General features: G+C 45.2%; 1 protein-coding gene across 5 annotated transcripts in view; it reads right to left on the reverse strand.

Moving 5' to 3' along the window:
* PRICKLE1 (prickle planar cell polarity protein 1) overlaps window positions 1-26,650 on the reverse strand; it is a 106,362-nt gene that overhangs the window by 13,972 nt on the left and 65,740 nt on the right. Inside the window, exon 1 of one of the 5 annotated variants that reach the window (XM_036455619.2) lies at window positions 8,606-8,746. The exons of 2 other annotated variants lie outside the window; for them this stretch is intronic. The gene's annotated coding sequence lies outside the window, so the exon portion shown is untranslated. Of the gene's footprint in view, window positions 1-7,458; window positions 7,481-8,084; window positions 8,383-8,605; window positions 8,747-26,650 lie in introns of those variants that run through there. 2 more of the 5 variants (XM_036455618.2, XM_036455617.2) reach the window with 2 other exon arrangements.

The following is a 26,650-nucleotide window of genomic DNA, read 5'->3' on the forward strand; positions in this document are numbered from 1 at the left end:
AAGGCCTGGCGGGATGGATTTGGCCCACGGGCCTTGTGTTTGACACATGTGGTCTAGACTATGGGCCTGCCACATCAAACTTCTAAAAATCATTCTGCCTTAAAAAAAAAAAAAAAAAAAAAAATTCCCTTGTTTGCTTAAACAGGTAGGAAAAACCTCAACACTTCCAGACTGAAACTAAGTCATTTATCAGTGATTATCTCAACACCACTCTACATACATATCCTGTCAGAAAAGATGACTCACTAAAACCTATAGTTATGAAAACGTATGGTTTTTCTTCCATACGTCAAAGGACACAAATGGAAGGTAAAACACCCAACGGCTGTGTTCCATCCCACCAGCTGGAGCGCAGCCACACAGTAGATATTATTCCAACTAATAAATTTAACTCTCCCTCACCCTGAACAAAAAGTAAAGATGACCTCACTTCCTACACCACCGCTGCGAGGTTATGGCCTCTTAAACAAGTCATCATTTCACCCAGGTGCAACTCATTCACGTCTTGACTTAGGAAGGTTTTCTAACACAGGGCGTTGCACTTACTCCTCAATAAAAAGGACTGTGTTAATGACAGAACATTTCTTGGATTTAGTCTTTTGCTTTCATTTAAACACACACACACACACACACACACACACCCCACACCCCACACACTAACAAACAAAAGCTGCCGTATTTCCAAAACTTGAGGTTAAGAATTGAATCAGTAACTCAAACACCTCCTCAGGAGAAAGGGTGCTTGCAATGCAATGTCACCTGAATCATGAGCTATACCTATTTGTCCCTTGACACATCTGGCCAAGGAGGGAGACACGAAGGTACCTACTCTGCACAAACTTACAAAGAACATAAATATTGCATAGAACCTAAAAAATTAAGTGTCACGATCTTATAAGATAAGACAAAACACCACAAGTGAAGATAAACCATGGGTTTTCTAAGGTAACACAAAGGTGAGGATTGCCAAGGATCCGAGTTCCTTTGAAGGCTGTATTCCTTGATTAGCCTTTTGTGGAAAAGGTATAGTGAGTGACTATCCTAATCAAGGGACATCAACTTCGGCACCGATGGCCACAACCTTCCCCCCCCCCCCCCAATCATCGGGATGCGCAGTCACATCTCAGGCCTCCAGCTCGCACACACCCTCCAGCCTTTCCACAACCCACACTGAGCACTTCGTTCCTCGACTGCATGGAGGGACCGACGGAAAGGACCCGAGTGACAGTCACTGTATCACAGGCACGGCTTTTGGTATCACCTGTTGGCGCTCCGACAACTAAGTAGTTCTCTGGGCCTCGCCTGCTAGTGTTATGGCATTTAATCGCCATATCAAGCAACCCAATCAGGGTGTATCTTATTAACTGAGGAGGAAGCGGCCTCAGAGTGATTTGCCACAGGTCAACTGTCCCAGGTCAGTAAGGCAATTGGCAGCACCCTTAGAACCAGGCCTGTGGTCTCAGAGCCCTCAGCCCCTCTCCGCCTCCCCAAGGTGGGACTGTGGCCCCAGCTCCCTTTCCTTTGGTGAGCCAGCCGTGAGACCTCACTGCAGGTACGCAAAAGGACATAACTGGATGGGAGACCGTCCACTTTGCCCGGAGAAGGACTTCGAGACGATAGTTGAAAGGATTATAAAATTCAATAGCCTCATGAATTGTTGCTTCCGAGTTGATTCTTTGGAGAAAGCCTCTTTCTTTTTCCTTTGTGTCAGCAGATAATTACACAAAATAACAAGTCATTACATTTATTAGAAAGTTCTCAGAGCAGATCAAAAAATAAACATTAGAAAAATAAAAGGCCCAGCTGGCATGACAGAGTGGTTGAGCATCGCCCTCTGAACCAGGAAGTAACAGTTCAATTCCCAGTCAGAGCACATGCCTACGCTGCAAGAGTGTAGGAGGCAGCCGATCAATGATTCTCTCTCGTCATTGATTTTCCTCTCTCTCCTTCTCTCTTCCTCTCTGAAATCAATAAAAATATTTTTTAAAATATATTTTATTGATTTTTTACAGAGAGGAAGAGAGGGGGATAGAGAGTTAGAAACATCAATGAAAGAGAATCATCGATCAGCTGCCTCTTGCACACTCCCTACTGGGGATGTGCCCGCAACCAAGGTACATGCCCTTGACTGGAATCAAACCTGGGACCTTTCATTCCGCAAACTGTCGCTCAATCCACTGAGCCAAACCGGTTTCAGCAATAAAAATATTTTTTAAAAATAAAAAAAATGAAATTTATATAGCATGACTTCTAACTACCAGGTTGTGGTAAGAGTTGCCCAGACTCAACAACTGCTGACATTTTGCTCCATTTGCTTTATCTTCCTCTTCCTGCTCCTTTTTCTCACACACACAACACACCATTTCAAAGTATGTATTTTTCATATTTTCTTACCAACCATAGTTCAATTAAACATAGCTGTTTAGAAAATGTCCCTTTAAAAAAACAATGTGCAAGGCATCATGTTCGATGCTGGAGATCAATAGAATAAAAAGCCCAAGTAGTTCAAACTATCAGTATTCTGTGATTATGGGGAGGCAGGTTTATTATCCTGGTCTTGAAATGCTGTACTGAGCTGACTGAACTCAATCACACATGAACAACGACGATGCAGTCAGCCATTCTGTACTAGGTCTGACCCTGCTAAGGGAAAGAATCAGTAGAGGCCCCACTTCACCACCACCTCTTTATAACTCTGGGTGTAAATAAGTCTTGTGATGCAGAGAGAAGTAAACGTTTTCAGGGTTGGGTTTGTTCATGTCCCAGAGTCTGACCACTAAGGAAATGTGAGAGGAAGCAACACCTTTAAGAATGAACACCACCGTCAAAGATGGCACTGACGTCAGGCACAAGGAACAGGAAATTGAATTAAATTCGAGCAGGTTATGATATTTGCAGATTCTATTTTGAAGAGAAGACTAAAAGCCAACTACAGGAGTCAAGGAGAGAAATGGCGACAAACAGAAGAACAAGACAGACACACAAGGGTGGGGAGGGAGAAGCCCGAGGTTGGTAGAGAGAGATAAGAAAGACAAGGGTTATTTGGTTGCTATGTTATCTTCATGCCAAACAACACAAAATGGAACCATACCCCTCCTTTGTCCTTTTTCTCCCTTCCCCGTTCGGAATCCTTCAGTAGTGAGTTCTTTCCATTTAAAAAGACCCAAAGACAAACAGCTCTCAGATGCATGACTTCTCCGTCATCATAATTGTCAAGAGAACATGTGACCCAAGGGAAGAGCAATCCTCAGGGAAATGGAATCTGGTGCTTCAGCATTCAGGGGACTCAGCCCTGAAGTTGTCATGCCTTTCACAAGCCACCACTCATCTTGGGGGCCTGGTTCTTAAAAATGGCATCTATTTTCCAAGGATATGAAAGTTTTAAAGAAGAAAAAGTTGTATGAATATAAAGAATTAAAGTTACTATTGATGGGCACCAACTGGCATTGTTACTTTCCCTGTGACTACATAGATTTCCTTGATGCTAACCAGCGACATCTGGAATAAGAACATGTTAATAGAATTAAAAAAGACTGAATGTTGACATGTGAACATGTGAGTTTCATCTTTTTTTTTTTTTTTTTTTAAGTTTGGGAAGGCTCTAGCTTCCTGTAGAGCAAACAATGTTGCCCAACTATTGACCACCTTTCTCAGCTCCCTTGGACTCAGATCCTAACCCAACCCTACATAAAATTTCTAACAGGATACACACATGTATACACACATGTACACAAGTGATGCATGTGTACACACAAGCGAGAGTGCACGCGCACACACAGCATGTATAATGGTCTACAGAGCATGGTAGGGTCTTTCCAGTGGTGTGAGGGAGAGTGATAATTGTAAGGACCCAGTGTATTAGGGTGCTTGGCCGTGAGGTAGCGCTTGTCACCCAAATTAGAGTACAGCTTCATTCATCCAACACGGTGATGTAATGAGAGGTTTCTCGTGAAATTCACTGCTAGATGCATTCACTCCATTTACTCCCTCATCCTTATCTTTAAAGGCCGTTATTGAATGGTTCTGGGGAAAATCAGAAAGAAGGCAACTGACATTCCATTAAAAGCCAGAACTGAAAAAAAGTATCCATCGCACCGAGGATGCTTCCAAATTCCATGACACGTTCTCTTGCTTTCTTTAATGATGGTGATATGGGTAATTCAATGTGATTTAGTCTTTGGCTGATCGTCTTTCCACTCTTGAGTACAAAAATCAACAGTAGAAAAACACTGGCCTCAGGATTTGAGACACAGGAATTCTAAGCCAGCCGTCCCAGCCGGGGGTGACCTGAGAATCTGGTCCCTCACCTGGAATTCAGGGCGGGTCCCAGGGCTCCTCACAATGCAGGGCTGGTGTCCGCAGTGCGTGGCCACCTGGCTAAGATGGTGGACACGTTTCTATCAGTCTTTTCTCTCCCTGCTCTCATGACATCTGGATTCCTGCTACTGGAGTTTCTTCTTAAGTAAGTAACCTTTTCCCATGGCCCGCAACCAACAACCTCCAATCTTTTTAAATTTGTTGCTTTCAGTAAATTAGGCAACTATTCCTTTGGAAAAAAAAAATTGTCTAAAATCATATAGAATAATTGTGTTGTGGACAAGGGCTTAGGCATTCCTCCCATAAACGCAGTAAACACTGGTTAAATAAGATAACATACACTACATGAAGGTGCTATTGGAATTAAAAAGTAGCTTTATTATTTAGCAATGCTATTTTGGTATTTACAGACCATTTATTTTCTAATGAGCTATATGCTGCATCCAGAGTTATTATTTTGATTGACCTTGACAAATATATTTAAACCTTTATTTTTTCCCCCCCTGAAGCTTAATAAGTCAGCACAGTATATGAAGGTCCAGAGGCAGTAAATAGTTGACAGTTTCATGGGAATACAGATTCTTCCAAAGAAGCAACAATGGGTGGCAGTGGTAGCACAGACTGAACTTTCAAGTATTACATGTCAAGCAGAAGACTTGGCACTTAACCCTCTAGGCCAGTGGTCGGCAAACTCTTTAGTCAACAGAGCAGCAAGCCTCGGCTTGCAAGCCGAGCCGCAGTTTGCGGACCACTGCTCTAGGCAATGGGAGAGGACAGAAAGGTCATGAGTAGGAGGGTCCACTCCTGGTTTTAAGGAAAATGAATAGGATAGAGATGGTCAGGAAAGAGAAAGGGAACCTGGGAGGGACCTATTAGCCCGTTATCACCAAGAGAGCCTAACCATGTTGGCTTGGTTTGGAAAGAAGGTAAAAGAAAGATAGAAACTGGGTCCAAGACAGTTTTGAGTCTTACCTGACTGAACATCTGCCATGTACCAATATGGAAACTACATAGGCAAGTCAGACGGAAAGTGAGGGTCTGAGCGAGTTGGGGACAATGAATTCCATCAGACCCATACTGAGGGGATAACTGTACATCAGTTCTGGTATGGTTCCCATAACATCATTCATCATTCTCTCGGGCCAAGTCACCAAATCAAATCAAAAGCGCGTGAACAGACAACAAAATAATTTTCAGTGGCTGCCAATGTAAATGAGGTCTAAGGTCGTACCCCTAATTACAAATACTTTCCCCAATGTGATCCCACTCTAGTTCCCATGTGAAGACTACCCTGGTACGGTAAGGTTTTTATGAATAAGTATTTCTCACGTGAAAGTGAACATGCGCAGGGGAGTTAGAAATCCTTTGATCACCAAACGCCAGAACAGATACTGACTTGTCAAGTCAGTGGGCTCTCATCCCCGAGGTGTCTCCCGCTGCTAAGTGCCACCCAGTGGGCCACAAACTACTTAACAACTTCTTTGTTAAACTGCTTGTTAACAAGAAGGTGCAGGTCACACAGACCCAAATCAAGTGACTGCTGCTAGGCTAACCATGCAGGTGCATTCAATGTAACTCCAGGCTAATTTGGTAGCAGTGACACTTGTAACACTTCCCTTCTTCTCAGCACACAAAACATAACCCTTATGGATGCACACATCTCCTTGTTTATGATGTCCTTAACTTAAAATAAAAATAAAAATAAAAGAGCCTGGGACCTATAAAAGGCATAGGCTAGCAAAATGACTACAATGATGTCTTTAAAGTTTTCACACCCAAAAAGCACTCATTCAATGCCTGTGGTCTCCTAAAGACCAAAGTCGCTGCTCACAGAGCATAACCCAAATTTACTTGCTCTGACGTGAGCTGTCAAGATAACCTGGATAAAAAGTAAATTTATTTTGCATACAAAAACTTAAAAGCAAAAACATAACGAAGGTACCTGAAGATACCGCTTGTGAAACATCCCTACGCTAACACGACTTTGTACCAGCCATGAGTGGCAGGAGGCCATGTGTCCTTTGGCGTTTTCTGTATTTTCCAGGTAAACGTCCATCCAACGTGTACATTTTCCCCACAACAACGGAGCGGCCTGTCACGCCCCATCCAATTGCCAAGAAGCTATCCGCTTTTCCAAGAGGAAATGTGGGCCCCGCAGGGTTTCCAAGCATCCTCATGTCATGCACAAATACATTCCACGACAGTAAGACAGATCGCCTAACAAAAGGAGGAAACGCGATGACAAAGCGCGGTCCCGGCCAGGGCGGGCGGCGCTCTGGGGGTCAGGTTATTTGGCTGCAAACCGGCCCATCAGGACAAACCCAAAGCGCACGCGGCGAGAGGCACGGCTCCAATGGACCCATTATGTTTTCCGTCACGGGGGCAGGAGGTGTGTGGGGGGGAGGCGAAATTGGGAGGGACACGCAGGTCTTTTCTTAAAATTGTGGTTCCAGTCAGCCTCCTATTGATTTTCTCAATTTCTATTTTCAACCGCGCGGCCCAAGGAAACGGCAGCCAGACCTGCCTCCAATGTACACAGAGCCTCGGGTTTCACCCTGTCACCTGTTGGCTTCTGAACAACACTCCTCTTTGTGAGGCGCACAGCGCTCGTTGGAAACAAGTTTCCAGAGAAAACACTTCAAGAAAAGTGTTTGAGAAGTCACAAGACTCGAGTTGTAAAAACAAATTCCACGCATAGCCTGGTGCGCGCTGACATAGATTAATGTGGAAACCCGAGCTTTCGAGAAAGGGGGTCAGAGGGGCGCCGGGCTGGGGGGAAAGGATGCCACCCTCCTCCGGGGGAAACTCAGCGGCGGCTGCGGAGGACCCGCCGGGTCTGCCCGCCCCACGCCCCGCACCCGAAGGGACCCTGAGAGCGGGCATCAGCGCCCCCTGCGCCCCGCGAGCCCTGCCCTCCGCGCGGCGGCGGCGGCTCCGGCCGCCAGGGGGCGCCCCGGGCCGCGGGTCGCAGCGAGCCCCGGGCTCCCTCCGGGTGTCCGCGGCCTCCTGCACCCTGAGGCCGAGCTCCGGACCCAGCGGATGGGATTTGGGGAGCCCTCCCTCCCGGGCGCCGACGCGACCCCCACCCAGAAGGGTGCCCAGCCCGATCCCGGGGCTGGAGTCGCCTTCGCACCCCCTTACCCGTCTCCAGAAGAAAGCCTCGCGCCGCCTCCCGGCGCAGGTCACTCCAAGGAGGAGACTCGCCCCGCGGCTGAACGGAGGCACCGAGTGGCCCGGGCCACCCCCCCCCCCAACTTCGGAGGAGAAGGCCCCCCCTCACCACCCCCGTGGGCGCGCACCCCTGCAGCCCGCGGCGGTCAGTCCCCGCCGCCCGGTGCCATCCAGCCCCGAATCCAGACAGCGGCTCCCCCTGCGGCCGCAGGCAGCGGGGCCAGGCGCGGCCTGCAGCCCCTCGGGGGTCCCCCCCCCGCACCCCCGGCCCGCGGGTCCCCGAGCCCCCCGGCGCGCACTCGCCGCCCACCCGCCCTGCGACCGGCCCAGGCTGGTGCCTCGCGAAGGCAAACAGGGCAGGGTGCCCTCCTGGTCACCCTCGCCCACCCATTTCCGGAGCAGACCCCCCTAGCAGGGAGGGAGCAGCGAGCGCGGGGCCCCCATTAACCCACGGCGGGCCGCGCCCCCCGACAGGGCGCCGCGCTCGGCCCCGCCCGGCGGGCCAGGGGGTCGCCCCCTCCCCGCCCCCGCCCGACCGTGACGCACCTCCACGGCCTGTCCCCGGAGCCCACTTCGGTGCAACGCGGCGATCTCACCCCTGCGGTCCCCAACCAACCGTGGAGGGTTCGGGGGAGGGGTCGGCAAAAGGTCCTCCTGCTCCCCGGGGACCCTCTGTCCCCGCCGGCGCCGCTGCCTCCGCTCCCCGCGTTACAGTCGCCTGGTCCAGGCCACCGCATCCCCCAAGTCCCAGCTCCGCGTCTCCCGCCCCAGGATCCTCCGCCGCGGAGAGAAAAAACCCCGACTCCGCTCCGCTCCGGGGGCCCGCCGGGGACCGATCTTCCCAAGTAACCGGAGCCGCAGGAAAAAAAGTAACCGTTTCGCTTCCTGCCGGTCCCACCCCCGGCGGGGCGCAGCGCGGCGCGCGGTGCCAGGCTGGCCGGGCTCCCCGCGCCGGCCCGCGGGAGGCGCCGGCCCGGCCCGCTCTCGCCGCCGCCCTCTTTCCAGGAACTGTCACCGCTGACCGTGCCCCTGGCAGGTCTCCACGAGGTCCTGCGAGCACGGTGTTCCTCGAAAAGCTCCCCACCCACTTGGCCAGCCTCGCGGCCCCGGCACCCACCTCGGTGCGCCCGCTCCATCGCCGCCAGCCTCAGTGAGCGGAGCCGCCGGGAGGCGAGCGCCCCGAGACGCTTATGTAAACCGCCCCGCCCGCAGGTGCACGCGGACCTCAGCGCCGGGAGACTATGCAAAGGCGCCTCTTAAAGCAATCATCTCCGCTCTGCCCATAACAATGATGTCAGCAAATGGCAAGCAGGACCCAGTTCTCCCTGGGAAGGGCTCATTAACATATGAATTCCCTCCACCCCCCACCCCCACCCCCCGTAGGACTTTTCTTGCATTTCCAAGTGATTCCTACTGCTTAGCGCAGGAGATTTATTTTTATCAGTAAATAACAACAGAGGAAAAGGAGCCGGCGGTCACGGGATGCACTTCATCAAGGACACGACTTTTATAAGTAGGCTAAGTGAATATCGTTATTCGAACACCAGAACCTGCCTGCCCCACACTTTGAGACTCATCTTGTATCGGAGCTATTTCTAGGTACACCTAGAGAAAGGGAAGCTTGGCATCAGGTGCCCACAGAAAGAGCCAAGGAAAGCAAAATCAGAACCTCCCAGAAAGTCCAGAAAACAATGATAAGTATTTGCAGCAGAGGTCTGCATCTCTTCTCAACAACAGATTTTAATTTCTGCAATCGCCTCCTTATCACTTGGTGATAAGAGGAAAGGGAGAGAAGAGGAGGCAATATTTAATAGCTCTGCCATTTCACAAAAGGCTAGCACAAGAAAGCAAATTAAAACGGTCAAATTCCTTCGGTATCCTACTTATTATTATTATTATTATTATTATCGATATTATTATTTTGTTACTAGGTAAAAGAAAAGAACCTTGTGCCATCAGGATCCCTTGGGAGTCGTTTGCAACATATATGTTTCTACAGTACACAACTGAACAATAGCTCATTGTAACTGTGATTTAAAAATACACAAACAAGTTGCCATAAATAGAGCAGGCAAGTAAATAACTCTGGCCAATTTCTGTTATCTCTGCTGGAGAAGGTGTGGTGGCTCTGCTGGTAGGCTAGCTTGGAAACACTGTTTGCAACAACGGGATTTGAAATTCAAATGGACTCTCTGTTGGGCAGTATACATTCTAGTTTAGAAGCCGGTTCCCAAACAGCTCTAAGATAGAGCTCGTCCAGCCTGCAGATAGTGTGGGGATTGGTGGGAGGGCCGGGAGAGGACTTCAAAGGTCCTCTGTGGAGCTGTGAAACTAACCATGAATACCTAGGTTAGATATTTTTCCTGCTTCACTTTGTTTGGGCTTCCTCCCGGAAGTCACCAATTGGCAGTATCTATTGGACAAATGTGCCATCAGTTATTGATTTAAAACACTCTAAACTATCAGGCCATTATGATAAAGGAGGATCAGCACGCCAATGCGTTAAGCCAGGTGGATCCTTTCCTGAAACGGCTTTTAAAGGAGTGACACACAGTAGCCAAGGCTACAGAACCTTCCCAACTACAAACCATAGCAGCACTTCTCAGTATTAAATGCCAGCCATTGAGAGTGTGCTTCCGCTAACACAATTACTTACACATACTGTTCGTTGCATTTTCAGCAGGTACTGTCAGCTTTATTGTTCTTGTAACTTTTTTTTTTTTTTTTTTTTTTTTACGATGAAGTAGTTCGGAGACAGTTAAAAAGCTTCCAGCTAATGTTCAATCTGAACACAACAGCCCATGCAGTCTGGTCTGAAAGGCATTGTTTTTGTCAAGGGTGAATTTACAGGATGAGAGCAAGGACCCCCACCGGCACCTTTTTGTTTCAGCCAGGTGGGATTATTCATTGCTTGCAAATCACACTTGTAGGGGGGCTGGGAAAGGAAGCCCAGAAATTCACAAGACTTGGTTTCCCTCACCCCATCCTGGTCTCTACTCTCACCTCCTCAGAGAGGCCTTCTCCCACCACCCTCAATCCCAAATGTCACCCCTCCTCCCTCTTGTTGCTATTTATCTTCATAGAACTTAGCTTTGCTTCAGGTCTAAGTGTTCATGTTTGCTGTCTCTCTCCTCTGCTAAAAGGTGGGGATTTTGGAGATTCACTCCTGTATTCTCAGCACCAAAAATCATGCCAGGTACATAGCAGGACAAGGTCAATTAACAGGCATTCAGTGAATGAACGACTGTGGACATTCTACAGCTACACCATACCCGTGCAGATAGCTCCATCTTTAATCTAAAACCCTGACTGAACTGCAGCGTCCTATGGGAGGAGATAGTGAAAGAAAAACAGAAAAATGCCAAGGGCGTTTGTTTGTCAAATGCCAGCCAGCTTTACTGGGTCTGGAAGAAAGAGATAAAGTATGAAACGTAAAGCACAACATATATTGGTGCTATTCCTTGGTTCTCCTGTGATTTGTACATGGTGACCTTGAGGTCTGCTCCATGCTTTTTTTTTTTTTTTTTTTTTTTTTTTTTTTTTTTTTTTATGTGTAAAACAGACCTGCTTTCTAGTTTTGAGAGTCAGAGTTGTTCTTGGTTTCAGACATTTGGGAGGATTTGGAAGTAATTGCCAGCAATCTAGGAAGAGCCTGTTTAAGTGATTGGATGCCATTATGTTTCTTAATACGGAAGAGAGGTCAAGGACTCTCACAGTCATCTCCCTGAGTCCCAGGGCCAGTTGGCATATATAATGGTAAGTAGGATGCCAGCTTGAGTCTTCAGTGAAGGTGTAGTCTAGGACAGCGGTTTGGTTGTTCTGACCTTGAGTTGTTCTTCCTACATAGAGATAGGTATGTAGACTAAGAAGTGCAAATACACATGTATGTAGACTGTAATTTCTAATAGAAATGGCTTTAAAAATTTTTATTTAAATCCCAAAATCATACAATTTTAGAATTGCCAACAACCTACCTGGTACATCTTGTCCAGATAAAGAAATGAGGTCCAGAGAATTGTAATAATTCTCCATGCTTATTACCAAGGTTGGCACCATTGACAGTTTCTGTGAAATGCTTTTCTTTCTTGTTAGTTTTAAAGGTATCTGTTGTACCTCAGACTGGGCCCTATACCCTGCTGGCCACTGAACATTTGTGAATTCTAGTTACCAGTCTCTGAGCCCCCAGCTCCCTCAGGAAGGGCCCCAAGGCAAGTATCGGCTCTTCCCCAAGTGAACCGGCATGATTGTGTTTTATAATAGGCTGCAGTTTCTCGAGGTCTCCAATTATTTTCTTTCCCCTTTGATTATATTTAAAGCAATGTGATTAGAGAGTACTGGTTCTTTAACATTTTCTACACCCAAATCCCTCTTTAGACTTACTACTCCAATCCTCCCCGCCAATGTCCCCTCCCCCCTCACCAACCTCTTCTGGAGTGAGGGAATCCTCCCAGTAACGTACCCTGATGCATTGGGTTTGGAGCTAGGAGATGTAAATGTCTATTTTCTGTCCATTACTAGCTCTGTGACACTGGGATAAATCACTTTGCTAAGGTATTAGGGTTGTTTTTTTAGTTTGTTTTTCATTTCTAAAAATGAAATGGGCTAGGTCAATGGTTATGACTTCTGAGGAGGAAACGCAATCCATATCTCAACTAAAATAGAAATCTTAATATAGAATCAGCTGAAAGTGAAACTGCTCTGTTGAAGCTCTGCAGACATCCCCCACAACTCCCTTCCTCTCGCCCTCCATTCTCCCAAGGTGACCTTCAGGCTCTTCCATCTGAAACTAGATGCTGCCAGAGGCTCCACCAGGTCTAATATTTTCAGAGTCTTTTAAAACTCAATAGCTGGTATGACACTGATATCAGATAGGTGTTCAACGGTTGTGCTGTGTTGAGTCTACAGCCCACGCTGGGTGGGAGAAGATGGGATCAGGTCCTTTTGTTTGACTCTTGTTCAGGGTTATAACTTTTAGTATCAACTGACAGCCATCTTTGCCCACCTCACTGCTCTGTCCCAACTGTTTTGACCCCTTCCCCATCCTGAAAATGTTTGTTATTTTTCATAGACAAATCATTAAAACAGCATTCAAGCATCTTGACCTTGAGTTCTTCAACTTTTTCAACTCCTGTAGAGATCTGTGGCTTAGCATAAACTTAAGACTACACTGCTGAAAAACTGCCAAAACATTAAGAAATGAAAAATAATTATTCCAATAAACATTGGGAGACCGATACTAGAAAAGATATCCAAGATATATTAAGATGCAAAATATATAATATGATCACATTGTTATAACTAATAATATATAAGCTAGTATACATACAGAAAAACTATTTAGAGCTATATAAATAGTAGACTAGTAATACAGATTCTAGGGGAAGGCAGATTATAGGAAACTATTACTTTTGAATTTATATCTGTAAAATAAATGTATTTTCATATTTTCACACCATTTATAATCTTTTTATTTTTATAATGACCATATAAGACTTTTGTACACAGTTTTAAAAAAATAAAGTAAATAGACTATAATTCTATAGGAATAAAAGGGTAATATGCTAATTAGACCGGACATCTTTTGGGTGTCCTTCCAAATAAAGCCATGGTGGTAGGGGCTGAGGCAGAGGAAGATAGGGGCGATCAGGCTGGAAGGAGATGGTAGTTAGGGACATTAGGCTAGCAAGCAGAGGCAGTTAGGGGAATCAGGAAGGCAGGTAGGAGCAGTTAGGAGCCAGTGGTCCCAGATTGCAAGAGAGCAGTTGGATATCCCCCGAGGGGTCCCAGAATGGAGAGGGTTCAGGCCGGGCTGAAGGACACCCCCTGCCCCACACGAATTTTATGCACTGGTCCTCTATTATTAATATAAGAAAGAAAAGTTTGAAGCAGAAAGTGACATTCTTGACTTAAGCATTGGTGGATATAAGAAAATAGTAGTTCTGTTCCCTGCTATCTTCCTCCCAGGTTCAAACCAGAAGAGAGAAATCTCTGCTGCATCTATTTACAATACTTGAGAAGGGGATATCACCGGTCCCATAGTTCCCTGGAGCCAGACATATTGGAGCAGGAACTGCTCCAACTGATGCCTCATGTACCCATCCATTGATTCACTAACAGATCCTTTGGTTGAGTCCAAAAGTATTTGTTGGAGGACAGCACTATTAGACCTAGACGCTCCCCTAAGCTAAGGATTACCTAGTCTAAATTTCAATTTCTATTTATATCTTGTTTTATTAAAAAAAAAAAAAAAGCATAGGAAAATATACAAGATGAGTGAAAAAAATAAATGATTCTATTTTCCTAAATACATAACAATGATGCACTGTGATTATACTACAGTTGCAGTGTGGCTAAAATTCGAATACAGAAATAATGGGAAATGCTGATCAATTGATTCTGGTTAGAAGATGAGGATCAAGGAAGTGTGAAGGGGAGATGACATTTAAACTGGAAGCTTTATTGATTAAAAGTGAATGGTGAGGGAAATTAAGGGAGTTGGGATAGGGAACAGGGCTGAATCCAGGCTGAGCCCATCAAAGCTTGATGTCTAACAGTGAGACCATGGTAATGTGGTGTGAGGACTGGAGGGAAGGGGGGTAGGGCGGTGGGGGCTGGAGACAGGACCAAAAGAAAGCAGTGCCAGGCTGAGAATGGCTGCACAAGCCTCTAAGCTGTTCTAGGGGCTGTGGGAAGCCATGGAAGCTTGAGCAAAGAGTGACATGATTGTATCTATGCCCCAGTTAGAGGGAGGGTAGAGAGAACGGTGCAGGGCAACCAATGGGAAAAGCCTGGACGCTGCCTCAGTAGGCAAGGGTAGGAAAGACAGCACAGTGTGTCTGAGGGTGAATACAGCGAACTGTAAAAGCCCAGAGTGGATGACGGGTGGAGGGTGGAGGGTGAAGTGGGGGGGCCAGCAGATGGGCTGACGACATTCCTCAATGAGTCAGCATTCCCATAGTTTCCTTGAAAGACAACCAACAGTTCAGCCCTGATGTGAGCTCTCACTTGAAACTGAAAATATTTTTCACTGTCCACGGGAGACAAACTCAAGGTAACCTGAAGGATTTTCGTTTTTAAGCTCAACGTTGATCTTCCTGTTGATATCTAAAACATGGTTTCGGAGTGTGGGAAGGCAGGGGAGAGTGGATGGGTAGAAGGTAATCAAAGAACTTATGTGCATATATGCATAACCCATGGACACAGACAATTAAGGTGATGAAGGCTGGGGTAGGCTGCAGGGGGCCAAGAGGGGTGTGTGGAGGGGGGAGGGGACATATGCAATACTTTCAACAATAAAGCTTTAAAAATAAATAAATAAATGAAACATGTTTTTTTAATGTCCTGTTGTGTTAAAGAGCCCATTATAAAAAAAACCAACAACAACGTGGTTTTTAGGTTGGAAGATAATCTATGTGAAAGGACTACCCAAGAGATCAACATGACATTGGAAAGTTATTGTGTTCTGTGGGAATCTACAATCTAGCAGTTAGTGTTTATGCAAAACATTAAGTAATAAATATTGCTCTGTCTTAAAATGTAATATTATACAATATTCATTGCTTTATTTCATGAACTATGTGCTCAAAGCTATTTTGCTCACTTGTGTATTTACTCATGCTCCTTAAACTTCGCACCATATAAGCTGGTTGATTCTCCAGGAAAGAGAATCTGGGCTGACAAAGGCATGCCAGCTCTTAACACGGCCACGGCGCGCTGTGACTACTCATGGTGTTCTCAGAGAGGTGTCAGCAAAGAATGATTCCAGGCGCCCAAAGCCTCTTGTCCAAAAGAAAAAGGTCAGCACGGCTTTCCATAACATTTCTTTATCTTATCTAAGATCCCAAGTCCCTTTCTGCAACCGTGGGAATGGGAAGGAGGTGATTTTGTAGTGGAGACTGGTTTACAAGCTTTAATTAGATTGGGTCAGGGCCAGGATTTGGAATTCAAATTGTTCTGTCCGTCTTGAGCCACATAGTTCTAGATGAGTAACAGTTGTTTGGTCTAAGTCTTCACATTGCCTTTCTCCTCTTTGCTTACAGCGTTCATCTCTTCAACAGGGCACCGAGTTATAGAGGGGCTGAGGGCAGGGATGACATCTGTTTTGTTTTGTGATCCATCCCAAGTGTGGAGACACACAGGCCTGGTACAGAGTGGATTCTCAGGAAATGTTGAATGGCAAAGATGGTTTTGTTCCCATTGATCTTCCACAGAACCTGTCTCAGACATCGCACAAACGAAGCACTCCTATTTATATCTTAGTTATCCGTCCATTGACTGTTTTTTCTTCATTTTCATTTGGATTTTTTACAAAGTGAGTCAATTAACTTGAGGTTCAATTTTCCAGTGTTACTGTTAAATCTCATCAAATTTATCATTTAGGTCATTTGTTCTTTTTTGGCTGGTAAGATCTGCTATGAACTCAAACTAATTGGCTAACTTGAACTCTCTTTAGAAAGCTCACATTTCAAAATCATGTTCTCCATGCACCTCCAAATCAATATCCCTCTCCCTCGTCTATTCCTGGTCTGTTGATGGTACCACCCACTCAGCCAGAAACTGATTATCACAGAAGTTTTCTTCCCTTTGGGTGCCCTCCTTCTCGTGTACCCTCATTCAGTTACTTTTCAGATCTTTGCACCCTTTAGCTTTTCTTTGTTGGCTTCGTACCCCTCCTCTCTACCCCAATGACTGCAGCAGCCGATCCTCCCCACCCTAGCATGCAGCCTAACTCGTCTCCTCAGGTCTTCTCATCCCTACATTTTTTCTCCTTCACTTGATAACCACAAACCTGGCTATACTATTCTCCTACTTTAAAATCCCTTCTTCCCAGTTTCCCCAGCTCCACCTTGGGGTAAAATTAAGGCTCTCTGCAGGGAAGACCCTCCATGTCAGGCCCCCACTGATCTCTCCAGCTCCAGCCCTGTCACTTGCCACACTTCACTTTGGCTCTGGAACTGGTGGTTTCCAACCAGACCCTACTGTTTCATGACCACTGTGCCTTGTCTGCTGCTTCATTACGTGCAGGTGATGGGCCCAGGAAATGTCTCGGGAAGCCCTATTAGACCAAAGGCTTCTACTCTGCACATCCACTGCCTCAGGACCCTCCACTCGTCCCAAGACTCCCATCTTACTCAGGTCAGTCCCTCCACCCAAATGACAGCTTATTTTCTTTTCCAACCAGAAATTCTATTCACTGGAGTGAGTGGGAGTCTCTTCCTATGAGCACCAGCTTTGGGACAACCCAGGGGCTCAACTTTACATTCAGCAGCCACACCAAGAAGGATGAGCTAGAGCTCTCTATTTTGGTTAACATGAGCGTAGAGAAGAGATACACCTTTAAGAAATAGGCCTTCTTGTGTTTCCTGCTCCTTCAAAGAGCTTACGCAAATGCTTCCATTCTCCTTCTGCCACATCCATCCCAATTAGTATAGTATCCAGATATTCAGTGATGTGGGATGGTTGGGTTGACATAACCCACAACATGATACCCTCTCTCTTGAGTGGTCAGTTCATCATTTTGAATATGTTCACCTTGAGTCCAGACTGGATGCTTCTTGAGAGCAGTATCTGCCCCCTTCTTAATCCCAGTACTGAACACAATAAAGATGACCTGAAGAAGGAGACTTTGGCTAAATGTGGCTAATCATGGTAAGGTGCAAAAGCCAGGACTACTGGAGTGGACTCTTTTCCAGTCAGTTACATTAGTGCCACACCATGGAGTGGCATGGGCTGTAACAGTTCCCTGTGCAAAACTGTCTGATCCAACACCCATGCACACTGCAGCAATCCCACCCTGTAAGACACAACCAAGTCCGTAACAGCCTGCTGTGGACCACACTGAAGAATAATTTTCAAGACAAGCATAAATGTAGAGTGATGGTGATGTATTACGTCAACCTTAGAGTGTGTGGGATAGTGAAACTGGAAGTTAGGTTAGAGACAAAACACACTCTCTAGGCAAAGGAGGTATAGAAAGAGACGAAAACACGGGTTTCCAAAGGAAAACCTGGGTGTGCTGTCTCTGGAAATGGTCATGGCGCAGAAGCTCTTTGTCAGGGACAAAAGGGGTCTCAGTGGATCTGGAGAACATCCTCAGCATCCTGTAGGGAAAGAAAGCACTGCCTTAGGGCATTCTACTGAGTACCTGGTACAGGGCCTTCCTTTCAAGGCCTATGCAGTGACTTAGGACAGTGGTGGAATGAGGAGTCAAGTACGTATTAGAATTGTGTGTCTTTCTGGACGTGTCGCTTCACCGACTTTGGTGCTGTATTAAGAACACAATAATGCCAGATGAACCTCTTTTGTTATTATATAAACTTATGAAGAACTTGTATGCTAGGCATTGGGCTAAATCCTGTACATATTTTTTTAATCTTTATAACAACGTAAGGTAGATCTTACATGAGAACAGTAAGGTAAGTCACTCAACCATTTAATCATGAGCTAATTAGTGTAAGAGCCCAGATTCAAAACCTGGTCTGACATCAGAGCCTACAATCATAAACAACTGTCATCTGCTTTTAAAGCAGAGCCTCTTACAAGTAGCAAAACAAAATGCTTTGCTTTTCCCAACTTGTCCCTCAGCCACATCAGCTGAGAGTAGAGAGAATAACTCCAGAAGCTTTAAATACTGTACTATTTTAGGTGGAAATGAAGCCTCCTTTAGGGGAGCTTAATGACAGTATTTTGTTCTCTAAAGAGTTGTGCGGCCCCCATTGCCAGCCCTGGGGACCCTCAGACAAATGAAACCCTGAACTTCAAAGTAGTTCACTGGGCCATTTTAATTTCTATAGCTACAAAATCATCTTATTGTCCAAATACAACAAAACCAGCCTGTATTTGAGGATCACTTATATAGAATAGTTGCTCTATTGCCTGTTAAGTCATTACCCGTATCAGAGCGTCACTCTCCGATGGGCTCAGCAGCCCAACCATCACCTCTTCAACTTAAAGGCAGACTATGCTGAGCGAAGGACAGATCATGAGAATGGTTCAGTTCATAGTTTGTGGGCAACCCATTCTACCGAACACATCTCACATGACATCCTGAAGGCAAAAGGCACTGAAGTAATGCAGCCATTAATAAACTTGTCAGACAAAATGGATTACAGCTCAACTCCCAGAACCATAATATGTTATTATTATTTTTTACTAATGTCCTTCAGTTGAGTTGCAGCAAATGAAAAAAAGAAGGTAATAGAATTAATCATCTGTCTGGCAGCATTTCTGAGCAATTCTTATGGCCAATATGTCCCCTTAAAAAATTTTCTTGCAGATGAGCTCAAATAATTAGGATTCAGATAATGTCAGATTGGCTTGTGAAGACAATCTCCTTCCTACTGAAGGGCAAACATTTTTAGTTAACACAAACCCTGGTTCCAATGTAAGACCTAACTGCATTGCTGCTTACATAACAGACCAACTTACATTTCCACTAGCAACCATTTCTGAATATTTTAGCTTCTCTTTCAGTTAATTTTAACAAGATTTCAGGGATCTCTGAAATGCTTTCTCTACCTTTTGGAAAAGTATGCTTCAGATGGGGGAGTAATTTAGCAAAGACTGCAAGTATCATTAGAAAATTGTCTTCAAATGGAGCCACTACGCAGGAGATAAGAGGGTGAATTCCTACACAAGCAACACTCATAACCATCTATCTCCTTCTCTTTCCAAGAAGCTTTAAAATGACTTTCTCAAACATGCAGGTGTCTAAACCCTAACAGTACCTTTCATGAGGTGCAGTTTTCTTTTTCAGAATTAAAACTCCCCTCCCCCCCCCCAAAAAAATGGCTGGTCATTCTGGTTTCTTATGCCTAATTAAAAGAATTCTTAGGGAAAATAAATATGATGATCACATATATAAATATCTGGGATCCTTGAAAGCCTATGGGAGAAGAATGTAGGCCTTATTATGCAGGTATAATGTAGTAACCATTTATAATAAGATTATAAGGAGAAAAAGAATCCAAGATGGCCACTAGTGTACTACCTAGCCTGCAGGTTTTCTGAGCACTGTGAGGAAAATATTCACTGCCACCATCATTGGTGACACTACGAGGAGAAATCAGGAGGAAATGGGCTGAGGTCCCTGCCACGTTACTCCTAAAAGCCTACCTACAGGTATGGCGGCTTGATCCTCACCGAGTAGGATGGCAATTTTTGTTTGGAGTAGAGGAGAACCAACAGTCAGTTTACAGGATGGCCTGAGAATGAATGGACATTTACAGTTTTGCTTTGTTCCAGAAGGTTCTATGTTTTAGATGTTATTAAAGGAGATAAGTAGGGACTACTTAACCAAGGTACTTAATGATTTTTTTAAAAAATATTTGCTTTTCTGCTCCTTTCTCCTTCCAACTGTCAAGGACCCATATTTTACACTGGAATGTATTTTTTAGGGCAGATAGGGAAAAGGGGCCATGTTTCAGATGTCTCTTTTCTCCATTTCTTTCCTTTGCTGTAAGGCTTTCTTTATGGAGTGCTCAGTCTTAGGTTTCCATAACCTCCTAATGCAAAACAGGCGAAGAAGAGCAATGAATGTAACAAACCACATGTTGCTTTGCTTTAAAAAAAAAAATTTTTTTTAGGAGGAAAGATCCAGCTTACAAGAAGAGTATGCAAACTTAGCAGTTCATGAAATTAAAGATGTTCTAAGGATCTCTTAACCCCAGTCATGGCCATCTTGTAATATTTTTAAATATGAACTGAAACATATGATTATGATAAACTCTCATTTTACTTAAAAGCCAAGAGAAGATGTTAAGACCATGGATAACAGTTTACAAAAATTCATTTTGACTTACGAGGAAATCTGCATATTTTCACCTAGGCTAAAGATAAGAGACACATTAAAAAAAAAAATGAAGGGTTTCATTGTGAAATCAATACTAGTGCGTTCTCAACCCAGGATTAACAATCTATATGTGGGCTTCTAGAGACTTGCATAAATTACTCAAACATTTTATGGCTCAATTCAGCTGTCAAAGGGAAGAGCCTGCAGACAACACTTCACACCTGTTACTTATGTAGGAGAGGCCTGAACTGAGTGACTCCCACCTGGGATGAGCATGTCCAGACTTCCCTCACACTCCTTTCACACAGGGGATATATTCTTCAGAGGGCCGGGTAGTAAAGAAATTAAGACACACTAAAATCCCTGGAATTTTCCCAAAATAGACTATCACCATACCAATCTTGCAAAACCATCACCAGAAATGTCCTATTTCAACATCACACACACACACACACACACACACACACACACACACAGAAAACAATTAAGAGCCGCTGGCTTCAATATCGGTTCTAAGAAAGTATTATACTGCCAACAGTAAATAAAAAATAACAGAAATGATGCAAGCTGACTTTCTTGCTGGGTCTTATGGTCGTAGGAAATGGAAATGGGGGCCATAGTGACTCCATTTTGCTTCTTTATCCCTCGTCCAAATTCAACACACACCAGAATATTCCCAGCTGCTGGGGTCATTCTCTGCTCTAGGAACCTCTGATTTATCCCTGAACCTTCTTCATCCCCTAAGGGGAGGTCAAATGGAAGGTTTCTACAACCTCCACAAATCACCTCCCTTTGGTCCTGCCATCATCCATCTGCATATACTAGTAAGAGGGGTGGGGGAGGGCGGGGGGGGGGGGGGAAGGAGGGCTGGTTATTTAATTATGTGACAAACGTGATTCCTGGCAAAAAGAGGCGTTAGACAAACATCTATTTTAACTTTTGAGTCTGTGGTAAAAACAAAAACCCACTTCCTTCAGGAATTCTACATAATCATCACACCGCAGTATCCATTCTGCTGGTGGTTTATTAAAACAGGAAATGAGATGGGAAGAAAAGTGGGGTCCTAGGCAAAGGGTACATCCTAAGATACGAGGGCACTTAACAAGCAGGAGATGGTAAGAGCTGATTTCTGCACGCACACAGCGCCAAGTCAACTGGAGGGGCGGCTCCTGGACAGGCGTCCTGGGAGAGGAGCCAGGAAAGAAAACTTCTTGCTCAGGGAAATGCAGTGGGCAGAGAACAGGAACACTGCTTAGTTATAATTCAAGTGTCTTTAGGAATATTCTGGCAGGGAACACAAGGACACCTGCCTCCCCCAAAAAGCAGCACACTCAGTGGGCAGAGAATCTGAATGGAATGAGAGTCACTCAGGAACGGATTCCACAGATGGGTTGCTTCTCTCTTCGGGTGGCATCCACGAGTGACAGGGGCATTAGGGAGCGATTTTGATGAAACTACTGAATGAAGTCTGCCTTAAGACTCCATGGCTGTCAGCAAGAGAAAGCAAACCAATTCAAGGAGGAAAGGGGTGGGGGTGGGGGTCATTTACTGTAAGGATCGAGAGGTGTCTCAGGCCACAGAGAGCAGGAATGTAGCTGAGCTTCAGAAAATGGCTTCGGTTCAGAAAAGGCAGTCGGCAGAAGTCTAGGCCGTATTCTCTTAGACTAAGTCTCCTTCTTTCTGCTTCACACTTGATCTTCCCTCCTCGTGGCTCCTCTGACTGTGAGGTTTAAAAAATGGCCACCTTCCAGTTTGGTGGTTAGAACCCAACACGTCTGCGAGGGACTTAACCATGTTCCCATGAAGATAGCGGGATTTGGACTTGGGCACGTGTGTGTTCTGTGGGCTGCAGGCCAAAAATTCCCAGTGAAGGTGGAATCATTTTGTCTTGCATAAATACTCCAAAAAATGTCTATTGAGTAAATTTTAACTATTCTGTTTGTAGAATAGGGCAAGAGTTTTTGCTAGTAGATTTGGAAGGGAATTAGGTTTTTCTACATTAATGGTGATCAAAAGCAAGTACTGCTGAGCTGAGTGGCAATCGCCTGGAAAGCCTTAAGCTATACAGATGCCTGGATCACATCCCTGTTGATTTTGATTCAGTTTCGACCCAAACATGTGCACTTTCTACTGTCCCCTGAGGTGACTGCAATTGGTAACTAACTGTGTTTGGAACCACTGGTCTAGAGACACCATTCACTTGAGTACCTAGTTTTCCTAAGACAATGGTAAGCTTGTGGGATGAAAAAGTGGAGATGCTTTAAGTTTTTACAGTGAGGTTAAGTCAATGCAAACTCTGCCTGCACACTGCAGTCTTCAGTATTGCTCACGAAGCAGTCACGCTGATGAGGGGATTTCAGATCTCTTTTATGAAAAGTTCTGAGGGACTACATTTCATTTAAGGAATTTACCCCTAACCGCCCTCCCGCCCCCCTTTTGCAAAGATGATTTTCTCAAGTGAGAGCTAATTTCCGCTTTACTCTGTCAGGTGAAACTATTCTTTTGGTGTGGCTTGTGGTGCTGGTTTCAATCCACAAAACCTTTAGAAACTATGAAGAATGGACAAAAACAAAACAAACACAAAAAAAACCACGAAATGAGAAATTTAGAAATTAAAGCCAATTCACATCTAACATTTAAACCCATTATTGTGGGGGTATGCAATGCGTGGTTATCATTATGCATGATAGATCCCCTTCCCCCAATTGATGGACGGAGTATGACGTAAACTGCACCTATAGCCTGGACATTCCTGAGCACCTATAACCAGGCACCTTATATGGACTGTACATTGAACCACCAATCAGCACCTGCCAAATACCCCAAGCCCCCGATTCCTAAGTCCCTACGTGCCTAATCATGTGCCTTATATGAAACCACCAATCAGCAAGTGCCGAGTACCCTAAGCCCCATCCCTTCCCTTTCCTCCCCTCAAAAGGCATGTTCACCCCTGCACGTGTGCTCTCTTGCTTTGTGAGGCAGCCTGGCAGGGTCCTTCTCCTCTAATAGAGCCTGTGTCCTGGTCTTCGGCCCTCTGTCTCATCTTTCAGTGCACAGTTCCTGTGCTTTCACTGTATCCCCCGTGCACATTCATGACGCTTTTGAGGCAAGTGCTGCTCCCGCTGTTGAAACTTGCTGCCGGGCAGCTGCCGTCTCCTGAGTTCTACACATTCATGAGCATCCCGGCACATGGACACATTGCAGGCAGATCACATGTCATGGGGGTGGGGGGGAGACGGGGGTTATTTATAGGAAATACATAAGAGACCAAGTTGTGTAGGCAAAGCAGGAAAACAATAAATCGCACTGTCCTTACAGACATAGGTGGGAAGGTGTTTGAGCCCTTTTGAACCAAACAGACTCTAATTCACTGGGAGAGTCATGTCTTGGCAGAGGACAGAAAGGTTTCTCCTATCCCACAACTTATTTGCCACCAAACGACAGCCGACAATCATTTCACAACTGTGTCTCTTGCTCTCCTCTGCTACAGTATTTCCCCGCCCCCCCTCCCCCCCGCCCCCAGCACCAGTCCTATAGCTTTTCTTGTGCTCAGACTTCTGATTTGATTAATGGAAGGGAGAATTTTTCTTGAGCTATGATCACAGTGGTGTGAGGAAGAACTAACCTCTCATCCCTCACACCCATCAGTGAAGGCTGAATCTGAGCAGGCAGCAGAGCCTACAAAACGTTGATGCACATTTCCCAAGCCAGCACATCTGTGTTGCTTTAATGCAGAGAAACAGAAGACCAGTCTGGTGGCTGGTCATGTGAATGATGATACATGAATTTATCACTGAGCTGAATCACATAGTGACAGTATTAATTTTTCCTCATTAGCCAGAGAACAAGGTAAGTACATGTCTGCGGGGGAAAAACAGGATACGATGAGGACTCCTGCTCCCGTGTGATTTTTATCAGGATGTGAAATGCAATTATGTTCATCTCATTTGAATTAATCCATCAATTAGTTACTTTTGGGTTTTATAAAAGTTAACTGTATAAGCAAACTAAAGTGAAAAAAAAGTATTTTAAATATGTTTTTATTGATTGTCAGCGAGAGGAAGGGAGAAGGGGAGAGATAGAAACATCAATGATGAGAAATGATTAGAGAAACATGGATTGGCTGCCTCCTGCATGCCCCCTACTGGGGATCAAGCCTGCACCCGAGTCATGTGCCCTGACCAGGAATCGAACCTCCTGGTTCATGGGTCGATGCTCAGCCACTGAGCAAGATGTATATAATGATGACTGAGTACAACACTTTTGCATTTAAAAGAAAATCATGAAAAAAGATAGTAATCCTTCTTTTGAAAGTAGAAATGAGAAGTATGGAGACTGTGGCTTTGAGGAGGAGGAAACTGGAAAAGGATGGGATGGGGTGTTGGCCCTAGACTAAGTATTTTTATAAAGGATCCTCATATTCTATTGCTTTAGGGCACTATGAACTTTATTACATGGTAATAATCTTAGCACAACATACTTTCCTGTTAGAATATTATGTGCCATTACCTTAAACTTTCTTGGCTTAAAATTGAAGTATGCCTGAACATTATGTGTAATGTAATTCCCACAAATGAGCTACTGTTTGGGAAAAGAAAAAAAAACAAAAAAAACCAAACAAGGCAAATGGTAATAAATCTGAAAAGCCTTACTGCAATGTTCAGGATAACCTTTATTGGTCTGGGCTCAACAGTTGTAGACATAGATATATACCATATACCAAATTAAGAGAGTTAAAATTCATCAACGGAACTCAATGAGAAAGAACTGTCGCATAAACAGCTTTATTCTTTAGAGCTTTATTTATTATTGAGGGCTATTCTAAATAGCTTAATTCTTTAAAAAAAATGATTCTTTTTTGTTGAAAGTATTATATATATATCCCCTTCCTCTCCCCATTGACCACCTCCAGCCCGCCCGTGCCCCCGCCCCAGGCCCTCACCGCCATGTTGTCTGTGTCCATGGGCCATGCATGTATGCAAACAAGGTCCTTGGTTGATTACCTCCCATCTGCCCACCCTCCCTCACCCCTGCCTTCCCTCTGAGATTCTGCACTCTGTTCCATGCTTCTGTGTCTCTGGATCCACTCTGTTCATCAGTTTGTTTTGTTACTTAGATTCCACACTGGTCTTTCTCTGACTGACTTATTTCACTTAGCATGATATCTACACGGAGGGACCTGGATCTGGAGACCTGGCTTTACTCTTTATGTGTTTGTTTAAAGGAAAACAACAGGGAGAGAAATCTGCTTTAGGTCCAACACGTGGGGAGTATCTCAAAATTGCCCAGCTTCAAAACACAGATGGGCAGAAAGCATCGAGAAGGAGAAGGAAAGATGCAGTGGTGGAGTGGGGTGCCCTCAGGGACCTCGGGGGCTGCAGTGCTCCACAGTATTGGATGGAGTGGGAGGGCGGGCTCCTCGCTGTGATTCTGCTCCTGCTTAGGAGGACCTTGACCCATCTGGGCCTCAGCTTTTCATCTCCAAAACGGTAGGTGATCTGCAAGGTCCTTGGCTGTGAAATCCTACAACTCGCTCATTGCTTCAGTCTAAAAAACCTAGAAACAGGGGTCAGCTGTATGCATAGGGGCCACTTTAAACAAAAGGTTATTTTAGAACTTATTGCTACACCCCAGCGTGGTGGAGAATAAACAATTGCATTTATTCCCCGGGAGAGCAGCAGCCAGCGGGGGCGGGGCCCTGCCTGACAGGGAGGCCCACAGGAGCACGGGGCCTGGGAGTCTGAGCAGCCACCGGAGCCCTTTTTGCCGCCTGGGGGTTTAGACAGGGTAGAATCGCAAATGGAAGTTCCCAGGCGTGCGCCTTCAAAACCGCCCCCCCTCCAACTCCCCCCATCTGCAGCTCCTCGGTCTGAAGTGGAAAATTCTATTTTGGGAAACCATCTAGGGATGCACCGAGGCTAACGTGAAGGAAAAAGTTGGAAAGGAAACTCAGATATAAAACATGGAAACTCTCAAAGCACTGTTGAAAAAGGAAAAACAACTCTTCCTTTAAAGTAAAGTCCAGAGAAAACTTCACCTGCCACTTCCTACCACTGTTTGTTCACCCTGAATTGCCTCTCAGATGCCTTGGGCTGGAAGCCTCAGGAAGGTGGAGAACAGGACTGCCTTGTTCAGAGCGGCATCTGAGAACGGCCCAACGCCTGCCCCAAAGTAACCACTGACACAGGGTTGTTGAGTGACTAAATGGCTGACTGATGAAGGCAGTTAATATTATGAGAATACCCACGATGCAGAACACTAGAGATATTGAAGTGTCAATTAAAAAATGACTACCATTTCTCCTACATGTCTACATTCTGTCCGATCAGTGACCTTTCTAAGAAATGACTCATACCATTTGGTCTGAAAGAT

Source organism: Pipistrellus kuhlii, unplaced genomic scaffold (assembly GCF_014108245.1).
Source record: "Pipistrellus kuhlii isolate mPipKuh1 unplaced genomic scaffold, mPipKuh1.p scaffold_m20_p_3, whole genome shotgun sequence".
Taxonomy (NCBI): domain Eukaryota; kingdom Metazoa; phylum Chordata; class Mammalia; order Chiroptera; family Vespertilionidae; genus Pipistrellus; species Pipistrellus kuhlii.